The 23717-nt window shown below is 38.6% G+C and overlaps 1 protein-coding gene and 1 long non-coding RNA gene across 8 annotated transcripts in view; one reads left to right on the top strand and one right to left on the bottom strand.

Annotated features, from left to right (window-relative positions):
• Positions 1-2164: 2164 nt before the first annotated feature.
• LOC128778073 (uncharacterized) lies at positions 2165-16679 on the bottom strand. The gene is made up of 2 exons (XR_008423467.1): positions 16566-16679; positions 2165-2462 (listed from the first exon to the last, which is right to left on the bottom strand). It is a non-coding gene; the product is annotated as an uncharacterized LOC128778073 (long non-coding RNA).
• A 334-nt stretch (positions 16680-17013) lies between these two features.
• Positions 17014-23717, top strand: part of ZNF260 (zinc finger protein 260) — a 74612-nt gene continuing 67908 nt past the window's right edge. For 2 of the 7 annotated variants that reach the window (XM_019423111.2, XM_053906388.1), the window contains exons 1-2: positions 17014-17117; positions 17909-17968. The gene's annotated coding sequence lies outside the window, so the exon portion shown is untranslated. Of the gene's footprint in view, positions 17191-17242; positions 17462-17908; positions 17969-23717 lie in introns of those variants that run through there. The other 5 variants (XM_053906391.1, XM_053906387.1, XM_019423112.2 and 2 more) reach the window with 3 other exon arrangements.

Raw genomic sequence — 23717 nt, 5'->3', positions numbered from 1 at the left:
CCTGAGTGGCTCAGTTGGTTAAGCATCTGACTTGATCTTAGCTCAGGTCATGATCTCACAGTTCATGAGATCAAGCCCCATGTTGGACTGTGTGCTGACAGCACAGAGCCTGCTTGGGATTCTCTCTCTCCCCCTCTCTCTGCCCTTCCCCTGCTCATGATCTTTCTCTGTCTCTCACAATAAATAAGTAGACTTAAAAAAATTTTTTTTCAATAAAACTGATCATCCTCTACCAAGACTACCAAAGGTAAAAAGAGAGAAGACACAAATCTTCAATATCAGGAATGAAAAGGAGTAGTTGCAGATCCTGCAACTACTGAAAAGACAAATAGGGAATACTATTGTGGTAGACAGGAAATGGCCTCCCCGAATTGTCAGTGTCCTAATCTCTGAAACATGTGCATATGTTACATTACATGGCAAAGGAGAATTAAGTTTACAGATAAAACCAAATTTTCTATGAGTTGATTTTAAGATAGAGAAATTATCCTGGATTATCCAGATGGATAAGAGTCCTTAAAAAGTGTCAGAAGGCAGAAAAGGAGATTACGATGATGTGATGTGGAGTAACAGCAGCAAAATGGCACAGTAGGAAGCTCCACGTTTTTCATTAGTCTTTTCAACAAACTGTTTGGAAAACTCAATATCTTTATACTATATATAAAGAGTAACTCAAAGACCTTTACATATATAGTAAAACTGTAAAACTCTTAGAAGAAAATATAGGAAGAGTCTTCATGACACATGATCTGCCAATGCTTTTTGGATATGACACTAAAAGCATAGGTAACAAAAGAAAAATATATAAATTGGACTAAATGAAAATTAAAAGCTTTTGTGTGTCAAAGTGTTTCACGGTCTCAACAGTTTCATACTATCAACAGTAAAAATGCAAACCATGGAGTGGGAGAAATATTTGCAAATTGTATCTAATAAAAGATATTTAAAGAATATTTAAAGAATTTCTACAACTCATCAACAAAAAACAACCCAATTTAACAATGGGCAAAGAACTTGAATAGTTTTCTGGGCAATAAGCACATGAAAAGCTGCTCAACATCACTATTAAATGTAAGTGAAAGGGGCACCTGGGTGGCTCAGTCAGTTGAGCGTCCAACTTTGGCTCAGGTCATGATCACACAGCTCGTAAGTTTGAGCCCCCCATCGGGCTCTGTGCTGACAGCTCAGAGCCTGGAGCCTGCTTCGGATTCTGTGTCTCCCTCTCTCTCTGCCCCTAACCCATTCGCATTCTGTCTTTGTCTCTCTCAAAAATAAACATTTAAAAAAAAAATGTAAGTGAAAACCACACTGAGTTACCACCTCACACCCATTAGAATGATTTTTTTTTTAAGGCAAAACAAAATGAGTGTTGATTAGGATGCAGAGAAATTGGAAGCATTGCTGGAGGAAATATAAAATGGTGCAGCCACTGGGAAAAACTGACATTTGACATTTCCTCAAAAAGTTAAACACAGAATTACCACCTGATCTAGTAATTCCACTTCTGATTATATACTGAAAAGAACTGAAAGCAGGGACACAAACAGATATTTGTATGCCCACGTTTGTAAAGCATTCTTGACAGTAGTGAAAAAGTTGAAGCAACTCAAGAGTCCACTAAGAATGTTTATACACATTTTTGACTAATGTGGTAAATAATGGAGTATTATTGAAGACATTATACTAAGTGAAATAAGCCAGTCACAAAAGGACAAATATTGTATGTCTCTTATATGAGGTGTTTAGAGTAGTCAAATTCATAGAGATAGAAAATAGAATGATAGTTGTTAGGGATTGAGGGAGAGGGGAATGGGGAGTTCTTGTTAAATGGGTATGGATTTTCTTGAGTTTTTGAGATGGATGGTGGTTGTACAAAAATGTGAATGTGTTTAATGTTACAATTATACACTTAAAATGGTAAATTTTAGAGTTAACTATATTAACTATGTGAGGTGATGGATGTGTTATATTCATAATCATCCTAAAATGTATATGCATATCAAATCATCACATTGTACCCTCTAAGTATATGTAATTATATTTGTCAGTTACTCCTTAGAAATGTAGAAAAGGTCACTTTTATGCATATTTTACAATAATAAAAAGAAAAAAGACACAAATAAGTTAAAAATGAAAGACAGAAAAAGACATTCCATGCAAATAGTAAAAGGTAGAAGGTGTCCCTTTACTAAATCAATCAAAATACATTTTAATTTAAGAATTGTTACAAGATAGGCATCTGGGTGGCTTAGTCGGTTAGGTATCTGACTTTGGCTCAGGTCATGATCTCATGGCTCATGAGTTCAAGTCCCACATAGGGTGAGCTTGAGCCCTGCTTCGGGTGAGCTCAAGCCCCGCTTCAGGTGAGCACGAACCCTGCTTCGGATGAGCTTGAACCCTGCTTCTGGAGAGCTCCTCTTCTCTCTCTCTGTCCCATGCTCGCTTGTGCCTTCTTGCTCTCTCTCAAAAAAATAAAAAAAAAGAATTGTTAAAAGACAAGAATTTCATTATATATTGATAAAAGAGTAAATTAAGAAGATATAACAAACATACATCTATATGCACCAAACAACAAAGCCCCATAATATGTGACAGAAACATTGAGAGAGCTGAAGAGAAATAGAGCTTTCTGTAATAATAATTGGAGACATTAATATCCACTTCCACTCATGGACAGAACAATCATACAGATGATTAATAAAGAAACAGAATTTTGGTAACAGTATATTAGACCTAACAGACATATACAGAACACTCTACCTGCCACAGGATATTACACATTTTTCTCCAGTGCATATTAAACAACCTCCAAGATAGACCATGTATTAGGCCACATTAAGTCTTAATACATTTTTAAAGTTTATAATCATACAACAGAAAGAAACTAGAACTCAGTAACAAAGGGAAAGTTTGAAAATTCACAAATATATAAAAATTAACCCAGTCTTAAATGACCAATGGGTCAAGGAAGAAATCACAAGGGAAATTAGAAAATACTTTGGGATGTAAGAAAATGAAAACAGAATACTCCAAATTTTAATATATATATAATTATTTATAATTATATTTCATTTCTAATAATTATATAAAATTATTACTATGACAAAGCATACAATGGGAAACATACACATATATTGAAAAGATCTCAGGGGCGCCTGGGTGGCTCAGTTGAGCGTCCAATTTCAGCTCAGGTCATGATCTCACAGTTTGTGAGTTTGAGTCCCACATTGGGGTCCGTGCTGACAGCTCACAGCCTGGAGGCTGCTTTGGATTCTGTGTCTCTCTCTCTCTCCGCCCATCCCCTGCTTGTGCTCTATCTCTCAAAAATAAATAAACATTAAATTTTTTTTTTAATATCTCAAATCACCAACTTAACTTTAACACCTTAAGGAACCAGAAAAAGAACAAAGTAAACCCAAAATAGCAGAAGGAAGGAAATAATAAAGATTAGAGCAAAGATAAATGAAATAGATATAGGAAAACAATATACATATATGGTGTTTATTTTATTTTTGAGAGAGAGGAGTGGGGAGGGGCAGAGAGAGAGGGAGACAGGGAACCCCAAGCAGGCTCCCCACTGGCAGCACAGAGCCCAACACGGGGCTCAAACCCATGAACCATGAGATGATGACCTGAGCTGAAATCAAGAAGAGTTGGATGCTTAACCAACTGAGCCATGCAGGTGCCCCCAAAACCATTATATTGACTAAGAAAAAGATGTTACTCAAATTACTAAAAACAATAGAAAGTGGAACATTACTATTGATTTTACAAAAATAAATACTATTGTAATAGAATGCTATAAACAGTTGTATAACACCAAATTAGATCACCTAGATGTAATGGACAAAATCCTAGAAACACCCAATCCACCAAATAGGACTCATGAAGAAATAGAAAATATGAATAGCACTATAACCAGCAAGGAGATTGAATCAGTCATCAAAAACTTTTCAAAAAAGAAAAGCTTAGGACCAAATGGCTTCACTGGTGAATTCTACCAAAGAAGAGTTCACACTAGTCCTTTTCAAACTCTTTCAGAAAAATCAAGGAGGAAATACTTCCTAGTTCATTTGATGAAGCTAGCATTACCTTGATTTGTCAAAGAGCCAGGACAAAGACACTATAAAAAAGGAAAACTATAGAGTGATATCCTTAGGAATATTGTAAAATCTGTCATAAAAATACTAGCAAATCAAATTTGGTAGGATATTAAAAGGATTGTACACCATGAACAAGTGGTTTTTATTCATAACATATAAGGATTGTTCATTATGTGAAAACCAAATATAATATACCACATGATAGAATGTGGGAAAATACATGATTACCTCATTTGATGCAGAGAAAGCATATGGCAAAATTCAACACCATTTCATGGTTAAAAAACAAAACAAAACCATAATTAAATTAAAAGCAGAAGGAAACTTCCTCAACATGGTAAGGACCATTATATGAAGAACCTGCTGCTAACATCATATTCAATAGTGAAAGACTGAAAGCTTTCCTTGTAAGATCAGGAGGAATATTAAGATGCCCATTTTTGACCTTTCTATTCAGCACAGTATTAGAAGTTCTAGCTAGAGAAAAAAAAAGAAGTTCTAGCTAGAGCAATCAAGCAAGAAAAAGAAAAGGCAGCCAATTGTGAAGAAAAAGTAAAGAATCTGTCCATAGATGATACTAGTTTTTGTTGAGGACTAAAAATTTCATTAAGAAGCTGGTGGATCATGGTCATGTTTGCTGTTTCTTAATGTTTTCAAAAGTTTTATAGTTCTTCTCTGAAGACGGCATGGCATGCTCCAGAACCAGAGAGGTCTACATTGCATGTTTCCTATTGTGGAGTTTCCTTGGTTGTGGAATCTGCCACATGTAAAATCCAAAGAGGCCAACCAGTCATTAATGCTTCTTGATGGTGGGAAGTGCAAGATGCAATACTGTATCCATTATTTCAGAGGGAATATTCTGGAATGCCTCAAACCACTATACCCCCAATATTATCACTGCTGTGGTGACATTTTAATCTTCATAATATTTATCTGTTTTGTTGTGTTTTACCAAACCCTCCAATCTGGTTACTATCTCTTGCTAAACCAGTCTGATTAGGATGATTTCAGTCATGTAGTGGACCAGTATGTAGTCTGTGGGATGTCCAACTGGTCCAAATCTCTTTGAAATATGACAGAAGGAAGCTAAAATAACTTAGTTGTAGAGCCAGAATAAAAATGTGTAATATCCAGGGGCACCTGGGTGGCTCAGTTGGTTAAGCGTCCAACTTTGCCTCAAGTCATGATCTCATAGTTTGTGGGTTCGAGCCCCATGTCGGGCTCTGTGCTGATAGCTCAGAGCCTGGAACCTGCTTCAGATTCTGTGTCTCCCTCTCTCTCTGCCCCTCTCCCGCTTGAGCTGTCTCTCTCTCTCAAAAATAAATAAACATTAAAAAATTTTTTTCAAGACACAAAATCTCCATCCCAAGTGAATGTGAACTGTTTGTGATCCACCTTTCTGACAAGGATGGCCAATAGTTCAATGATTGGATAATGTATTTATTTTCTACTGCTGCACAAGAAATTACCACAAATTTAGCTTGATAATACTCATTTTTGTTTCAGTCTGTCAGAAGTCTGGGGATAGTATATATATATGGGTTCTCAGAAGGCTGAAAACCAGTGCTTGTTGGGGCTGTGATTTCATCTGGAGGTAGAGATTCTTCTCTTCCAATCTCACTTGTGTTGTTGGCACAATTCAGTTCCCTTCAGGTTTGTGACTGAGGTCCCATTTTAAAATTATGTTGTTTTTTTTTTTAATTTATTTATTTTGAGAGAGCATGTACAGGGTAGGGGCAGAGACAGAGGGACAGAGAGATTCCCAAGCAGGCACTGCACTGTCAGCACAGAGCCCAACATGGGGCTCGATCTCACAAACTGTGAGATCATGACCTGAGCTGAGATCAGGAGTCAGATGCTTAACTGAGTCATCCAGGTGCCCTAAGTTCCCATTTTCTTGCTGGCTGTTGACTCAGTGTCATTTTCATCTCCTAGAGGCCACCCTGAGGTACTAGCCACATAGCCCCAACCATAGCTCACAACATGGTTTTATGATTTTTTTTTTCCAGGCCAGCAGGAATGTGTCTGCTGCTGTTTCTTCTCTCTTTTTAAAAAGCTCCCCAGTTAGATGAATGGTGGTAACAAGGTTGGATTCTTGTCTGCCATTGTACATTTGGTTTCTATGTCTATTATGTCCTTTTTCTTCCTCTATTTCTAACTTACCACATCCTTTAAGTGAATACTTTCTAATATTTTAATGTATCCAGTGACTTCTTGCTATATTGTTTTAGTTTTTTTTATTAAAAAATTTTTTTTAATGTTTATTTTTGACAGAGAGAGAGAGAGAGACAGAGCATGAGTGGGGAGGGGCAGAGAGAGAAGGACACACACAATCTGAAGCAGGCTCCAGGCTCCGAGCTGTCATCACAGAGCCCGACGTGGGGCTCGAACTCACGAACCATGAGATCATGACCTGAGCCGAAGTTGGATGCTCAACCGACTGAGCCACGCAGGCGCCCCTAGTTATTTAGTTTTTGATTACATAAATCTTGTTCTGGAGCTTATCAGAAGCAGTTTCAGATTTATGCTAACTTAAATCCAATAAGACAGAAATGTTAGACTCCCTATGGGTTTATTCTCTTTTCTCCATTTTTGATGTATTACTGTTTTACTACATCTGTGTCTATATCTATACATACTACATCTGTGTTACAACTCTACAATACCTTGCTATGATCATTACTTTCTATAATTGTGTTTTAAAGCTAATAGAATATGTATAGATTTATAGATTTTGTTGTATTTTCTTATTATTCTGGTTCTTATTTGTTCCTGTGGTTTTGAGTAACCATCTGGGCTCATTTCCTTATCTCCCTACTACAGCAGCATTGTTTCCTCCCACCTCTTTTGTTCTTTTGTGCTGTTACCAGTATAGTAATATTACATATTAACATTTTAAATTATTTTTCCAACACATTATTTACATGTTTTATAGAAATGCTTTTAACATAAGACAATAAAGTAGAAAAATGTGCATTTGTATTGTATTTTATAATTACATAGTTACTTTTACAGGTGCTGTTTTTAATGTATATCAAAATTACAATTAGGGGTCATTTGCTTTCAGCTTGAAGAAATTACTTTAGTAATCTCTTAAAGCTGGTGACAAAGCCTCTCAGTTGTTTATCTTGGAATAAACAAGGCTTTATTTAGCCTTAATTAAAAAAAAAAACCCTTTTAATTTTTATTTACTTTTGAGAGAGAGAAAGAGAGAGAGAGAGTGAGAGCACAAGCAGGGGAGGGACAGAGAGAGGGAGACACAGAATGTGAAGCAGGCTCCAGGCCCTGAGCTGTCAGCACAGAGCCCAATGCGGGGCTTGAACTCACGAACTGAGATCATGACCTGAGCTGAATACTCAACTGACTGGGCCACCCAGGTGCCCCTAGCTTTCATTTTTTAAAGCCACTCTGGCTGGGTGTAGGATTCTTGGTTAAAAGGCATTTGTCTTTCAGGACTTGGAATTTGTCTCCCCACTCCCTTCTGGCCTCCATTGTTTCTGATGTGAAGTCAGCCATTAATCTAGTTGGGGCTCCCTTTTAAGTGATGAGTTCTTTTTCTCTTGGTGCTTTAAAGACGTTTTCTTTGCTTTGTCTTCAGCATTTTTACCCTGATATGTTGGTGGATTCCTTTGTGTTTCTACTACTTTGAATTTGTCGAACTTTGTGGACACATAAATTATGATGACTCTTAAATGAACATTTGTTTACTGGAGCACAGACTGCTGGATGGGGAGTCATGGTTCAACAACAGAACACAGGAGAAATTGAAATAGAGAAGTGCATTACATGTCTTGGAGGAAGTACACAAGAGGCCAGATGGGAAGGTCAAGGCAGAGTGCAGACAGAGAAAGTACAACATGGGGCACATGGCTTTATTACAGTGGAGTGCTTTATGGTTCCTGGGCTGGGGCTGGATTGGTCAATACAAACCAAAAGAATAGTATTTTAGTAAGACTCCCACAGGAGTCTTATCTAAGGGGCACATACAGATGCTGGTAGCCTGAGGAGACTTGATCAGAAGGCTGTTGGGAAATCATATCAGGAACTTTCATTTGCTGTGACTCTGCAGGCCGCTACCTAGGGTATGTGCTTATATGAGGGGATTAGTGTCAGTTGAAGATTTTGGCAAGACACTTAACCAAACGAAATCTATGCCAAAGCAGCAATATTAGTTTAGCTAATGATAATAGTAAATAATAGCTAATAATAATAGCTTAGCTAAACTCTCATTATTATTGTCAATAAATATGGGAAGTTTTTAAGTTTTTTTAATGCTTTTTTTTTTAAACCTCTCTGTTCATTCTGGTATTCCCATTATGCATATAATGGTGCACTTCACTAGTGCCCCACATTTCTCTGTTCATTTTTCCTTATTATTTTTTCTGTGCTTCAACCTGTATACTCACTAATGACCTATCTTCAAGTTTGCTAATTCTTTCTTCTGCTAATTCAAATCTTTTGAACCCTTCTAATGAAATTTTCAATTCTAGGATTTCCATTTTCTATCTTTGTGGTACTTGGCTGGCTTAGTTGGTACAGCATGTGACTCTTGATCTCAAGGTTGTGAATTCACACCCCACACTGGGATGGAGCCTACTCAAATTTTTTTTTCTATCTTTATCGCCACACCTTACTTGATGTAGCATTGCCACTATGTCTTTAATCATGATTCCCTTTTGTTCTTTGAATATATTTATAATGGCTCCTTTGAAGTCTTTGTTAAATCTGACATCTGGTTGCTCTATTAGGCAGTCTCTTTTTCTTTTTGCCAAAGCAGGAGTCATATTCTGTAGTTTCTTTGCATGTCTTATAAATTTTCTGTTGGCAAATAAGACATTTTAGATAATATATTGTTATTTCTGCATTCATCTGCTTAGGAAAATGTCAGAGGACAAGGATATCCTCAAGAAAAGATAGAAGTAGGGCTTGAGATATTCCATGGCTACAAAGACCAGTTAAGGGTGTAAATGGACCAAAAAAGAAAAAAAAAAAATTAAAGATGTTTTTTAAAAGTAAAAAGGATACAAGGTTTGATTCTGGGAAACTACTGTTTGGCTTCATGGTTTAAAACTTGTTCAAAAGTACAACATTCATTTGGGCTTTATGATAGAATATCTGTTGTATATTGCATCACTTTCTTTCCTGCCTCAATGTGGAAATTAAAGAGGGAGGAATAGGCAAACCGGGAATATAGAAGGGCTGACCTATTGCAGCTCTAGGTACTGTCACTCCTAGTTGGTGGGAAAAAGAGCAAGAGAAGGGGAAGTAGTTTTGAATGTTTGGTCTCATGAATACTTTGCAACCTCTCATTATTTTACTGTATTTTAGGGCTTTTTCATATAAAATTTGTATACACTGTATACATAGGTATGAAAAATATCAACTGACCTTATTAGTTAAGTACCCCTTAATATGCTCCAGCACTAAGCAAACATTAATTCATTTTGTCTACATATTTACCTTTCCCGGATATCTCCTGTAAAAGGGATTATACAACATGCGGTACTTTGTGACTAGTTTCTTTTATTTACCATAAAGTTTTGAAGATTCAAGTTATAGCACGTATCCTTTTCATTTCTTTTTATTGTTGAATAATGTTACATTGTATGGGTATGCCACATTTTGTTTATCCATTCATCAGTTGATGGACATTGTTTCCATGTTTTGGCTGTTATGAATAATGCTGCTGTGAACATATGTACATGTTTTATGTGGACATGTATTTTCATTTCTCTTGATTGTATACATGGGGGTGGAATTGTGGATCTATGTTTACCCATTTGAGGAACTGCCAGATTCTTTTCCACAGTAACGTGCACATTTTATATTGTCTAGTTGTGTATGAATTTTGATTTCCCCATGTCCTTGCCAATACTCATTACCTTTATATTTGATTCTAGCACATCCTTGTGTGTAGTATCTTATTATTTTGCTTTCCATTTCGCTGTTGGCTAAAGGTCCTGGGATTTTATTATACCTTTATGCATAAAGAAAGTAAACAGAATTCCCTTAACATAAAAATATTTTAACTGTTTATGGCTTTCAATAAAACACAGATGACAGTTTAAACATTATTACCTGGGCAGCAAATAATGAAATAAATAACTAAGTAGGTTTACAGACTTAGAAAGTAAGGGACAGGAGAGTGAGGCTAATATTCATTTAATGTTCTCAATTTAACGCTTTATTATATCAGTTTCTTTGAAATAAATTTTATGACAAAGAATGGTATTAAGTCCTCTGCAGCTCCACAGGGAGAGGGAGGACATGGCCTTCCTATTTTTCTAAGATTATTTTTTACTACTGTTCATTAGGTGGGTCTCCCTTCTTAGGTTAAGACATTAACTTGTTTGCATTGTAATACAAAACAGGACTGGAAAGCTCAAAATATAAGGAAATGGAAAGTGCACAAGATAATTTTTAAAAACGTTTATTTATTTGGGGGCACCTGGGTGGCTCAGTCAGTTAAGCATCTGACTTCAGATCAGATGATGTCAGTTTGTGTGTTCGAGCCCCACGTAGAGCTCTGCACTGACAGCCCAGAGCCTGGAGCCTGCTTCGGATTCTGTGTCTCCCGCCCCCCGCCTCAAAAATAAACATTTAAAAATAATAAATAAATGCTTATTTTGAGAGAAAGAGCACATGCACATGTGTGAGTGGGGGGAGCAGCAGAGAAAATCCCAAGCAGCATCAGTGCTGTCAGCTCAGAGCCCAACATGGGGCTCCATCTCATGAACCGTGAGATCATGACCTGAGCTGAAACCAAGAGTCAAATGCTTAACCAACGGAGCCACCCAAGGTGCCCCTGCAGAAGATAACTTTGTTAAGACACAATGTAATGCAGAGCATATAATGTTTTGCAATCAGGATGACATTTCACTTTCCATGTTGCACAATCCTGTCTTTGCCTAATTTCTCACTGTTACCTCTTCTGCCTCATGATGAACATCTGAGCATCCTAAACAATGTGGCATGTAAATTAAGAAACCATATACACTGATACTCAGAAGACATAGGGTAAATGTAAGATGTTGTTTACAGATCCATAGTTACTGACGTAGTTGGGAACTGAGCTGTGTATTATTAACCATCATATCCAGTGATAGATCCAGTGAGGATCCAGGCTCTCACTACCCACCAAAACTCAACCTCCCATGTTGCCACTGCTAAAGAATAAACAAAGGGGGCATGTCAATGTGATTAAAAGTAGTTAATCAATTAGCAGGAATTCATATTAATCTCTTTGGGTGTGCATAGTTGCCTTATGCTATACAGTTTTCCAGCTATTTTTAATTTTAGTTTTGTGACATACAAGTGGAAAAACACTAATTTACTGAATGACTACATTGTAAGCACTTTATATTCTTTATAAACTCCTTTGTATACTTTGTAAATATCCCTTCGTTTAGACATGGTAGGTAGAGCACTGGCATGTCTATCTTCATACTTTATCTGAAGAGAATGAGTCTCAGTGATATTAAACTAAAAATAGTGATACAACTAAAAATGGTGCACGTGGAGACTGGAATCTAGATCTGTTTGACCCCAGAACTCATGAACATTATCCTGTAACTGACTGTCTCCACATAAGCTTGAATCTGGGAATATCTGCTGGCCAGGAGGTAGCCCAAAATTATACAAAAACTTCATATTCATCCTTTAGCCCCATAAACCTCCAAACTGGCAGTAATGGGAAGGCAGGGAGTGGAAGGTGAAAAGCCTGAATATTTAACCAATTCTCTTTCGTCTTCTTCTCTGCAGTCAGCATTTGGGTTTATTTTTCCAAATACACAGACTAAGAAAGGCAAGGACACTGCACTTTAGCCTCAACAAGTGACATGCTATTCTACTGAGTCTTCATCTTCCAAGAGCTGTTGCCAGGCCTCCTTTTAGCTCCATATCCCATCTCCCCAGTTTCTTTTTAATCAAGCTTATACTTCTTATGCTACACTTTGATTTCTGTTGGATCATGTTTTCTTTATTCTCCCTTTCTACTGGATTAAAAACTATTCTATTTCTTTTATAGGGTACCCTTAAATTTTTAACTTGTATCTTTGATTTGTAATTAGTGGGTATCTCCAGAAACACTTTAGAATGCTTTAAGTACTTTTTTTCTATTGTTATCTGGTGATTTTAATCTAATTTGTTTTGAAATGCCATTAAAATTAATAATTATTGTTTAGTATATGCTTAGATTTTCCAACAGTTACCGATTTTATCTCATTCAGTCTTTCCAGGTTTAACTTACTTCTTGCCAATGTACATCCTTTAGAAATTCTCCAGTGAGTCTATGAAAGAAAAGGGTGGATAGTATTGAATTTATGTCCAAAGGAAGGCTTCGGACACTATTCCTTCTTTTACTGAGATTCAAGGTCTATTCTATCCGTAGGTTCTTGTCATCATGGACCCGCTCCTCTTGTCCTTTCTCTTCTCCAGTGCTTTGTGTATAGAAAGCAGGCTTTCCCATCTGCTCTTTCAACCATAGGTTACTTCTATACTTTTGGTGCCTATTATAGAGTGGAGGCATATAAACGGGACAAGGCATTCCTGGCATATGACTACATGGGAGAGGAGAAACATGATCCAGAAGGGTGAGCTGGAGAGGAAGAAGGACACTGTGATATGGGACTTCCCTTCTCACCATATATTAACATATTATTAATACATGTATTAATATGTACACAATAATAATACATATTAATACAATAGCGATACATATTAATAATAAAATATAATAATAATGCATATATTAATATTGTAATCTGATTTTACCTCCACCTTTACTGAAAAACCAAGGTCTGTGGACATGATGAAGTCTTTCCCTTGTATGGGCTCTCCTACACACTCACTACTTAGACATCAAATCACTGTCTAGGTAAGATTGGTTCATTCAAGGAATATGTAGTTACTTAATTCAAGAGAATGTATGTTTGTGGGCATGAGAAAGGAGATGCTGAGTGAAATACTCAATAAGTGAACAGTATTTAAAATTAGAAGAACTTGGAGAAGGCAGAGGTTTATCTGGTGAGAATAAAAGGAAATGACCAGTTTCTTGAAAGGGAATACTATCTCCAGGAAGCTTCAAGATAGGAAAATGCTCATAAATGCTAGAGAGGAAAAGAATATTTCAGAAAAGAGAGAAGAAACAACATCTCACCTGAGGCATTTCTTTAAGATTTGCAAGAGAGGACCTTTATTCTTTTGGATACTTTGTTAGAAAAGTGAAAAGGGAGAGAGAAGAGAGGCAAAAGTAGCCATGTAAAATCCCACTTCCCTTAAATGTTTCCATAATAACTTGGTTAAATCTGCCTAGTTCAGCAGTAAACATTTACTATTAAGTATTAAGAATCACAATGTTAGGGGTGCCTGGGTGGCTCAGTCGGTTAAGTGCATTGGACTCTTGATTTCAGCTCAGGTCATGATCTCACGGTTCGTGAGTTCAAACCCCACATTTGGCTCTGCACTGACAGCATGGAGCCTACTTGGAATTCTCACTTTTCTCCTCTCTCTCTGCCCCTCTCCCACACTCTCTCAAAATAAATACATAAACATTAAAAAAAGAATCATTATGTTAGGGGCACCTGGGTTGCTAAATCGGTTAAGTGTCCAACTTTAGCTCAGGTGATGATCTCCCGGTTCATGAGTTCGAGCCCCACATTGGGCTCTCTGCTGTGAGCACAGAGCCTGCTTCGGATCCTCTGTACCCGCCTCTCTCTGCCCCTTCCCTGCATGTTCTCCCTCTCTTTCTCAAAAATAAATAAACATTAAAAAAATAAACATCCTCCACATTAAAAAAAAAATCATTGTTGGGGCGCCTGGGTGGCTCAGTCGGTTGAGCGTCCGACTTCAGCTCAGGTCACGATCTCACGGTTCGTGAGTTCGAGCCCCGCGTCAGGCTCTGGGCTGATGGCTCAGAGCCTGGAGCCTGCTTCCGATTCTGTGTCTCCCTCTCTCTCTGCCCCTCCCCCATTCGTGCTCTGTCTCTGTCTCAAAAATAAATAAACATTAAAAAAATTAAAAAAAAATCATTGTTAAATATTAACTACTCAATAACAAAGGTTTGAGTAATAGAGGAGAAACTGATTATGTATTTTTCTACGCTATAGGCTCCAGTCATATGGAAAAAAAATTTTCCTTTATATGAACTTTCAAATACTGATTTTTATAGTAAATATTTTTATTAGAAAATAAGACTGACTTTGTGATGAGGAGTATTTCAGATACTTTTCCTTGACTCAGAATGTCTGAGAAGTTATTAAATCACCCATGATTTCATCTAGGAACGGGGGGTGGGGGAGAAATCCCTCTAATCTGTTAAAAGAAGTACAGAGATAAGAAGTATTTTTCTTGCGTGCTACCTATTGAATCCTGGTCATTTCAACACATTAGAATTAGTTAATATGGCATTCCAGGTATATAATCCTATCACCTGTAATTTTACCTCTTACTTTCCAATTCTTTTTTAAAAAAATAATGTGTAAGTTTAATGTGTACCATGTTATGATGTGATACGTGTATACACTATGAAATGACTGTCACCATAAAGTTAGTTAACACCTCCATCCTCTCATATAATTATCTTTTTTGGTTTTGTGGTGATAACATTTAAGATCTAATCTCTTAACAACTTTCAAATACATAATACACAGTATTGTTCATTGTAGTCACCACACTGTACCTTAGATTCTCCAGAACTTATCTTTTGTATCCTTTGACCAACATTTCTCCATTTCTCCTACCCTCGTAACCCCTTGGCAACCACCATTCTACTATTTCAATGACTTTTTTTAAAAAAGAATCTGCATATAAGAGAGATCATACAATATTTGTCTTTCCAGAGAAGACACTTAGCATATGCCCTCAAGGTCCATCCAGGTGGTCACAAATGGTAGGATTTACTTCATTAAAAAAATTTTTTTAACGTTTATTTTTGAGAGACAGAGAGAGAGACAGAGCACAAGTTGGGGAGGGGCAGAGAGAGAGGGAGACACAGAATGCGAAGCAGACTCCAAGCACCCAGCTGTCAGCATAGAGCCCAATGCAGGGCTCCAACCCACAAACTGTGAGACCATGACCTGGGCTGAAGTCCGTCGCTTAACTGATGGAGCCATCCAGCCTCCCCAGATTTACTTCATTTTAAAGGCTGAATAAATACTCCATTGTGTTATATACACCACTTTTTCTTTATTCATTCATCCATCAATGGACACTTTGGTTGATTCCATGTCTTGGCTATTGTGAAGAATGCTACAGTGAATATGGGAATGCAGATTTCTTTGATACCCTGTTTTCATTTCCTTTGGATATCTCTATACTGCTATTTTACTTGATTAGAAACAGTGATAATTCCATAAGCAGAATCAAAATGACACATACCTTACTAGATACATAGTGTTTCTCAGTAGTCAATACCACTTACATAGTGATCTAATTTAATAGTCACCATGGCGTGGAGTAAGTACACAAAATCACGATAAATAAGAGTTGGTACATACTCATTGGGTCTCCTATGTCTCACCCACTTCACAAAGCCACAATCCCATAGGATCTTCCATCACATTCATAACTCCGCTAAGTCCATCTCATAATTCCATACAAGACAGCAAATCAAACTCGAAAACCACTTACTCCACAGTTACATAGAGCCTCAAACACAAGTCACTAACAACTAATTATTCTGCAAGGTTTATCAACTTCCTAGACAGTTAAATATAAACTGAACTATTACCCAGCTTGTTTTTCTTCTAGGTATTACCCCAGGAGAAATGAAAACATGCCAGCTTTATACATAATATGTAAAACCTGGAAATACAACAAATGTTCACCAAGAGAAAAATGCATACACAAATTGTGACATATTCACACAATTGAATGTTCAGAAATGAAAAGAATGAACTACACATTAATAAACCTTACAAAACTAGGATGTGAAAAAAATTGCAGAACTGACAACTAAAATGTGGGCATGTATATCAGAACTATTGCGGGGGCATCTAGGCGAAGCCTCCCAATTCGCCTCAGGTCATGATCTCATGGTTTGTGAATTCGAGCCCCCCCCCTCTCCCCCCCCCCCCCCCCCCCGTGGGGCTCTGTGCTGACAGCTCAGAACCTGGAGCCTGCTAAGGATTCTGTGTCTCCTCTTTCTCTCTGCCCCTACGCCGCTCGCGCTCGCTCTCTCTCTCTCAAAAACAAACTTAAAAAAAAACAACAACTTTGTCTATGCTGTGAGACTGGAAAAGGACACGAGAGAACTTCCTGGCAGCGATGGTATAAAATACGCACCAGGGCAGGCATACACATAACCAGCGTCTGCTATGTGCCAGACGCCATTCTGGGTGCTGGGGCTTTCTCAAGGGGCAAAAACTGACAAAACTCGTCATCTCTGGTTCACGACCACGGGGTCCCGCACACACAGGCCTGAGTGAAGAGAAACCTCGACAGGCACCGGCTCCCGTTTCTCACTTCAGCCTTCCCGCCACTACTGCAGTACCCTCCTCAGCCCTTCTCGGCCCGACATCCCTCAGCACGGATTCGATTGCCTCCCGGGCTCTCCTCAACCTGGATCCGATTCCCTCAACGCTCCTGGGTTAGGGTTTCCGGTTCTCTCCCGGTCTTCCCAGACTCAGGCTGCCTCCGTTTTCCTCCTTGCCCCGCCTCTGGCAGGCTTCCGCTTCCCTTTACTTTCCTCCCTGCCCAGGTTTCCGATTACTTTCTCGGCTTGGGCTCTAGTTCATGCAAAGACCTCTCGCTCCCACAAAACCATCACCCGGCTCTTTCATGTTTTAAGAACCGCCAGCGGCAACCTTCCGCGGAGGACGAAAGATCAGCCCACCCGGAACTCTCAGGAGTTTTGGGGGCGTGACGTGGCGTTCGCGGCGGTTGTACTCTGCCGCGCTCGAAAACCAGGACATTTTTTTTGTGTTGGACTACATTTCCCACAGGCCGCAGGGCCACGAATGGACTTCGACTTTTGGTTCCGCTTCCGGTATCTTCGTGGTTATTGGGTTATGCCTGGTGAGTTAAGGTGGTCCAGGTCGGGTTGCGGGAGGAGCTCGCGGTATGGAGGTCCTAAGCTCCCGGGGCGCGGGTAAGGCATGTGGAGCCAGGAGCCTTGTCCCGGTGTTTGCGTGAACCTCGCACGACGGTAGTTTCGGGCGTTATTGTCTGTGACAAGTTCGTTGTGAACTGTTAGTGCACACGCCTGCATGCGTGTGAGTGAGAGTGTGTGTGACAAGCCCTGGAGTGCCCAGACTGGTGTACGATAAGGCTAGTGGGACTGTCAGTACACAGTCTACGGTGACGAAAGGTGTCTGATACTGTAACCGAGTGATCCTGTGACAGCTGGGTTGTAACCGACTGTAAGTTTGAACGCAGTGGGTAGGATTTTTTAAAATTTCCCCAGTAAACCTTAGGAGTGTTTCACACAGAGGGGATATTGGGGAAGTGAGTGTTGCCCACCCAGGGTCCACTGTAGGTTCCATGGTTACTTGGAAGTGTTTCCCTGGATTCTCCTCTGTTCTTACATCTTAGAGCCAGTTTGATCTATCTATAAAGAAATAGACATCAGAGGGGAAGTCATTGCTTTCAGAACCACACTGTGCCCCCTAGAAACTGCTGTGAACTTAGATTCCAGCGCTGTTTATAGGTATGGCCTTTTCCTGTGACACTGTTAAAAGTCAGCAGTATTCTATTTATCTCTTATTCCATCTAGATATATTTGTGGTGGGTCATGGGTCATGTCTGATGGTGGACAGTGTGTTGTTTAGCCTGTCCAGAACCTCAAGGGTCCCTTCTTGGTCTTGTAGTTCTGCAAGAGAAGCCTCCTGAAGTAGAGGAGAGTGTTGCTACTTAACAGCGCGTTCAAGGTCAGTTCGTGTTTACTTTTTGTTCTGTCATATATATTTGCTTTACAGAACATAAAATATTTGCTTTCCTTCTAGATTGTATGACCTAATTGTGACCCATCCATTTACCTGATCCCTAGGTGGTTGCCCCTTCCCAGTTAATAACAGGACCATAGGGATGGGTCCCCTTCTTTTCCAGTGCTTTTCCTTTTCCTTCCCAGTTAATATTCACATACATATTGGTAATTATTCAGTTTCCTCATGTGCTCTTTTCTTTCCTAAAGATGGTACAGAAATAGAACTAGTTGAACTCTTCGAGGATAAACTAAGGACTTTATTTATTTTTGGGACAAAGAGAGACAGAGCATGAACGGGGGAGGGGCAGAGAGAGAGGGAGACACAGAATCGGAAACAGGCTCCAGGCTCCGAGCCATCAGCCCAGAGCCTGACGCGGGGCTCGAACTCACGGACCGCGAGATTCGAACTCACGGACCGCGAGATCGTGACCTGGCTGAAGTCGGACGCTTAACCGACTGCGCCACCCAGGCGCCCCTGAACTAAGGACTTTAGAGTGTGTTTTGTCAAGGAAGAGACTGGTGGTTAGGTAGAATAACACACCAGACACCTTTGATTTTATTCACAAACTTTATTTTCAAACAAAGGAAGGTAGGAAATGGTTTCATTGATTTTAGTCAGTAAGACATTTTAGGAGTAGGAATATGATTGGAGTTTGTGAAGAGAGGTCTGTGTGAACAAGGGCAGGGAGTTTTTCCTGAGAATCCAATCTCTTGGAGTGGTGAGAACTAAGTCTTGAGATTTGGCAGTATGACTTTTTCAGACCACATACTGTGAGAGGCTGCATAATATAACGGTATTTGAATCTAAAGGTAATATAATGCAAGCCACTTGTGTAATTTAAAAATTTCTTTTGTACACAGTTTAGAAAGTAAAAGGAAACAGTTGAAATTAAGTATAATATCCATTAACCAATATATCTAAAATATTATTTCAACATGTAATAATATAAATAAATGGAAATATTTTACATTCCTATCTTCATACTGAGTTTTCAAAATCTGATACATATTGTTATAGCACTTTTCAGTTTGGATGCTAAATTTTCAGTGGTTATGGTGAAATGTATTTCCTTATGTGGATCCTGAGAAACTTAGCAGAAACCCATGAGGGAGGGGAAGGAAAAAAAAAGAGGTTAGAGTGGGAGAGAGCCAAAGCATAAGAGACTCTTAAAAACTAAGAACAAACTGAGGGTTGATGGGGGGTGGGAGGGAGGGGAGGGTGGGTGATGGGTATTTAGGAGGGCACCTTTTGGGAGGAGCACTGGGTGTTGTATGGAAACCAATTTGACAATAAATTTCATATATTGAAAAAAAAATGTAGTTATACCCAAACTGTAAAGTTGTGTTTAATTGGAAAACATTTTATATCACTTTTGTATTTAAAAATTAAAACAGCAGCGCCTAGGTGGCTCAGTCAGTTAAGCGTGCAACTTCAGCTCGGGTCATGATCTTATGGTTCGTGAGTTAGAGCCCTGCATCAGGCTTTGTGCTGACAGCTCAGACCTGGAGCCTGCTTCCAGTTCTGTGTCTCCCTCTCTCTCTGTGCCCCTCCCCCTGTTCTCTCTCTCTCTCTCTCTATCTCTCTCAAAAATAAGTAAACATTAAAAAAAATCTTTAACAATTAAAACAAAATTTCAGTTCCTTGTTCACTCTAGCTACATTTCAAGGAGGTCAATAGTTATTAATCTTTATGTTTTACAATTTTATGTTGTAAAATGTAGATAATGATATCAATGCCTTATGGGTTTTTTATGAGGATTGAATATATTTATCTGGGCACAGCCCTAGAACACTTAATAACAGCCTTGCATTTATCAAATCCTCAGGAAACAAATGAAATTATGGTTATGTAAAGAGTCTAAGTATCCACCATAAATTTTCTAAAAATCAAGAATAAAGACATAAAATTGGGGCACCTGGGTGGCTCAGTCGGTTAAGTGTCTAACTTTGGCTCAGGTCATGATCTCACGGTTTGTGGGTTCGAGCCCCACGTCGGGCTCTGTGCTGACAGCTCTGAGCCTGGAGCCTGCTTCGGATTCTGTGTCTCCCTCTCTCTCTCTGCCTCCCCCACTCTCGCTTTGTCTCACTCTGTCTCTCAAAAATAAGTGTAAAAAAATTTTTTTAAAAAGATATAAAATTAATTTTGATGAGATTTAAAAGGAATCTTTGAAAATCAGATTTGCTAATGTCCTAGAATAGAACTTACTTTGTTTTCTTTTTCCAAATTGCTTATTTATATGTATTTCTTTCTTTTTTTTTAAGTTTATTTATTTATTTTGGGAGAGAGAGAGTGTGCGCACACACTCGAGCAGGGGAAGGGCGGAGAGAGAGGGAGAGAGAAAGAATCCCAAGCAGGCTCCCTGCTGTCACCATGTGCCTGACATGGGTCTCAAGCCTGTGAACCCATGAGATCATAACCTAAGCTGAAACCAAGAGTCAGACGCTATATTGACTGAGCCACCCAAGTGCTCCCTCATTTTTATTTAAATTCTAGTTAGTTAAGGGGTGCCTGGGTGGCTCAGCTGGTTGAATGTCAGACTCTTGATTTCAGCTTAGGTCATGATCCCAAAGTTGTGGGATCATACACTGTGTTGGGCTCTTCACTGAGCGTGGAGTCAGCTTGAGATTCTCTCTCTCTCTCTCTCTCTCTCTCTCTCTCTCTCCCTCTTCCTTCTCACCCACTCACGTGCGTGCTGTCTCCCACTCTCTCTCTCTAAAATAAATGAAATGGAAAAAAAATTTAATCCTAGTTAGTTAACATAGTGTAATAATGGTTTCAGGAGTAGAATTTAGTGATTCATCACTTACATACAACACCCAGTGCTCATCATAACAAGTGCCCTCCTTAATACTCATCACCCATCTAGCCCATCCCCCACCTCCCTCCCTCCATCAATCCTCAGTTTGTTTTCTATCAAGAGTCTGTTATGGTTTGCTTCCCTCTCTCTTTTTTTTCCCCCTTCCCATATGTTCATCCCATATGTCATTGCAAATGGGAAGATTTCTATTTCTTTGATGGCTGAGTAATATTCCACTGTCAATACTACATCTTCTTTATCCATTCATCAGTCCATGGACCCTTGGGCTCTTTCCAAAGTTTGGCTATTTTTGTTGCTGCTATAAACATTGTAGTGCATGTGCCCCTTCGAATCAGCATTTTGGTATCCTTTGGATAAATACCTAGTAGTGCAATTGTTGGGTCATAAGGTAGTTTTATTTTTACCCTTTTGAGGAGCTTCTACAGTGATTGCATGAGATTGCATTCCCACCAGTAAGAGGGTTCCCCTTTCTCCACATCCTCGCCAACATCTGTTTCCTGAGTTGTTAGTTTTAGCCATTCTGACAGGTGTGAGGTGGTATCTCATCATGGTTTTGACTTATATTTCCTTGATGATGAGTAATGTTGAGCATTTTTCATGTGTCTTTTAGCCATCTGGGTGTCTTCTTTGGAAAAATGTCAATTTGTGTCTTCTGCACACGCACTTGAGCAGGGGAAGGGCAGAGGAAGAGGGAGAGAGAGAATCTTAAGCAGGCTCCACACCCAGGCTGCGTGAACATGGGGGTATCTATATATATCTTTTTGAGTTAATGTTCAAGTTTCCATCAGATAAATATCCAGAAGTGAAATTGTTGGATCATATGGTAGTTCTGTTTTTAACTTTTTGAGGAACCTCCATACCGTTTTCCATAGCAACTGCACCAATATACATTTCCACCAGCAGTGCACAAGAATAGATTTCCTTTTCTCCTCATCCTTCCCAACACTTGTTATTTCTTGTCTTTTGGATAGTAGCCATTCTAGGAGGTGTGAAGTGATGTGTCATTGTGGTTTTGATTTGTATTTCCCTGATGATTAGTGGTGGTAAACAACTTTTCATGTATATTGGCCACCTGCATGTCTTCTTTGGAAAACATCTATTCAGACTCTCTACCCATTTTTAATCAGATTGTTTTTTGGCTGTTGAGTTGAAGCAGTTCTTTATATACTTTGGATATTAACCTCTTATCAGATGTATGACTTGCAATTCTTTTTTCCCATTCAGTAGGTTACCTTTTCATTTTGTTGATGGTTTCCTTTGTTGTGCAGAGGCATTTTAATTTGCTGTAGTCCCACTTGTTTATTTTTGTTTTTGTTGCTTTTGGTGTCCAATCCAAAAATCATTGCCCAGACCATTGTCAAGGAGTTTACTATGTTTTCTTTTAGGAACTTCATGGTTTCAAGTCTTATGTTCAACTCCTTAATCCATTTTGAGTTCATTTTTGTGTATGGTGTAAAATATGTTCCAATTTCATTCTTTTGCATGTAGTTGTCCGGTTTTTCCAACACTGTGTCATGAATACTGTATGTTCTTGGCTCTTTTGTCATAAATTGACTATTTATATGTGGGTTTCTTTCTGGGCTCCTTGTTCTATTCCACTGAATAATGTGTCTTTTTTTAAATATTAATATCATAACTGTTTTGATCACTATAGCTTTGTAATACAGTTTAAAATAGGGGCGCCTGGGTGGCTCAGTCGGTTAAGCGTCCGACTTCAGCCCGGGTCACGATCTCGCGGTCCGTGAGTTCGAGCCCAGAGTCGGGCTCTGGGCTGATGGCTCAGAGCCTGGAGCCTGCTTCCGATTCTGTGTCTCCCTCTCTCTCTGCCCCTCCCCCGTTCATGCTCTGTCTCGCTCTGTCTCTCTCTGTCTCAAAAATAAATAAACATTAAAAAAAATTTTTTTTAAATAAAAATGCATGATGCTTCCAGCTTTGTTTCTCAAGATTCCTTTCACTCTTCAGGGTCTTTTGTGGTTCCATACATATTTTAGGATTGTTTGTTGCATTTCTCTGAAAAATGTCATTGAAATTTTGATAGGGATGCATTGAATTTATAAATCTTTTGTGGTAGTCTAGATGTTTTAACAGTATTTAATTCTTCCAGTCTATGAGCATGGATTACGTTTCTATTTATCTGTGTCTTCCTCACTTTCTTTCAGCATTGTCTTATAGTTTTCAGTGTACAGGTCCTTCACCTCTTTGGTTAAATTTATTCCTATGTTTTTTTATTATTTTTGATGCAATTGTAAATGGGGTTGTTTAAAGATTACACCAAAACAACCTCTTAGAACTAATAAACAAATTCAGTAAAGGTGCAGGATACAAAATCAATGTACAAAAATCAGTTGCATTTCTATATGCTAATAATTAATGATCAGAAAGAAATTTTATAAATAATAATAGAATGTCACCTGCAAATAGTGACAGTTTGACTTCTTCCTTTCTGTTTTGGAGGCCTTTAATTTTTTTTCTTACCTAATTGCTCTGGCTAGGACTTCTGATGTTGAACAAAAGTGGTAAGAGTGGGCATCCTTTCTCGTTTCTGATCTTGGAGGAAAAGCTTTCAGATGTTCCCACTGAGTGTGATCTTAGCTTTGTGCTTGTCATATATGACCTTATTATGTTGAGGTATGTTCCCTCAATGCCCACTTTGTTTAGTTTTTAACTAATTGATGTTGAATTTTGTCAAATGCTTTTTCTGGATCTATTGGGATGGTCATATGATTTTTATCCTTAATTTTTTGTCCTTTTACCCTTAATTTTGTTAATCCTTCATTGTGTGTCAATTGATTGACTTGTGGATATGGAAACATCCTAGCATTCCTGGAATAAATTTCACTTGATCATGGTATATGATCTTTTTAATGTATTGTT

Source organism: Panthera pardus, unplaced genomic scaffold (genome assembly GCF_024362965.1).
Source record: "Panthera pardus isolate Hobbes unplaced genomic scaffold, ASM2436296v1 HiC_scaffold_18, whole genome shotgun sequence".
Classification (NCBI taxonomy): Eukaryota; Metazoa; Chordata; class Mammalia; order Carnivora; family Felidae; genus Panthera; species Panthera pardus.
Note: the sequence above shows the minus strand (reverse complement) of the source record. Positions and strands in the feature narration are given on the sequence as shown.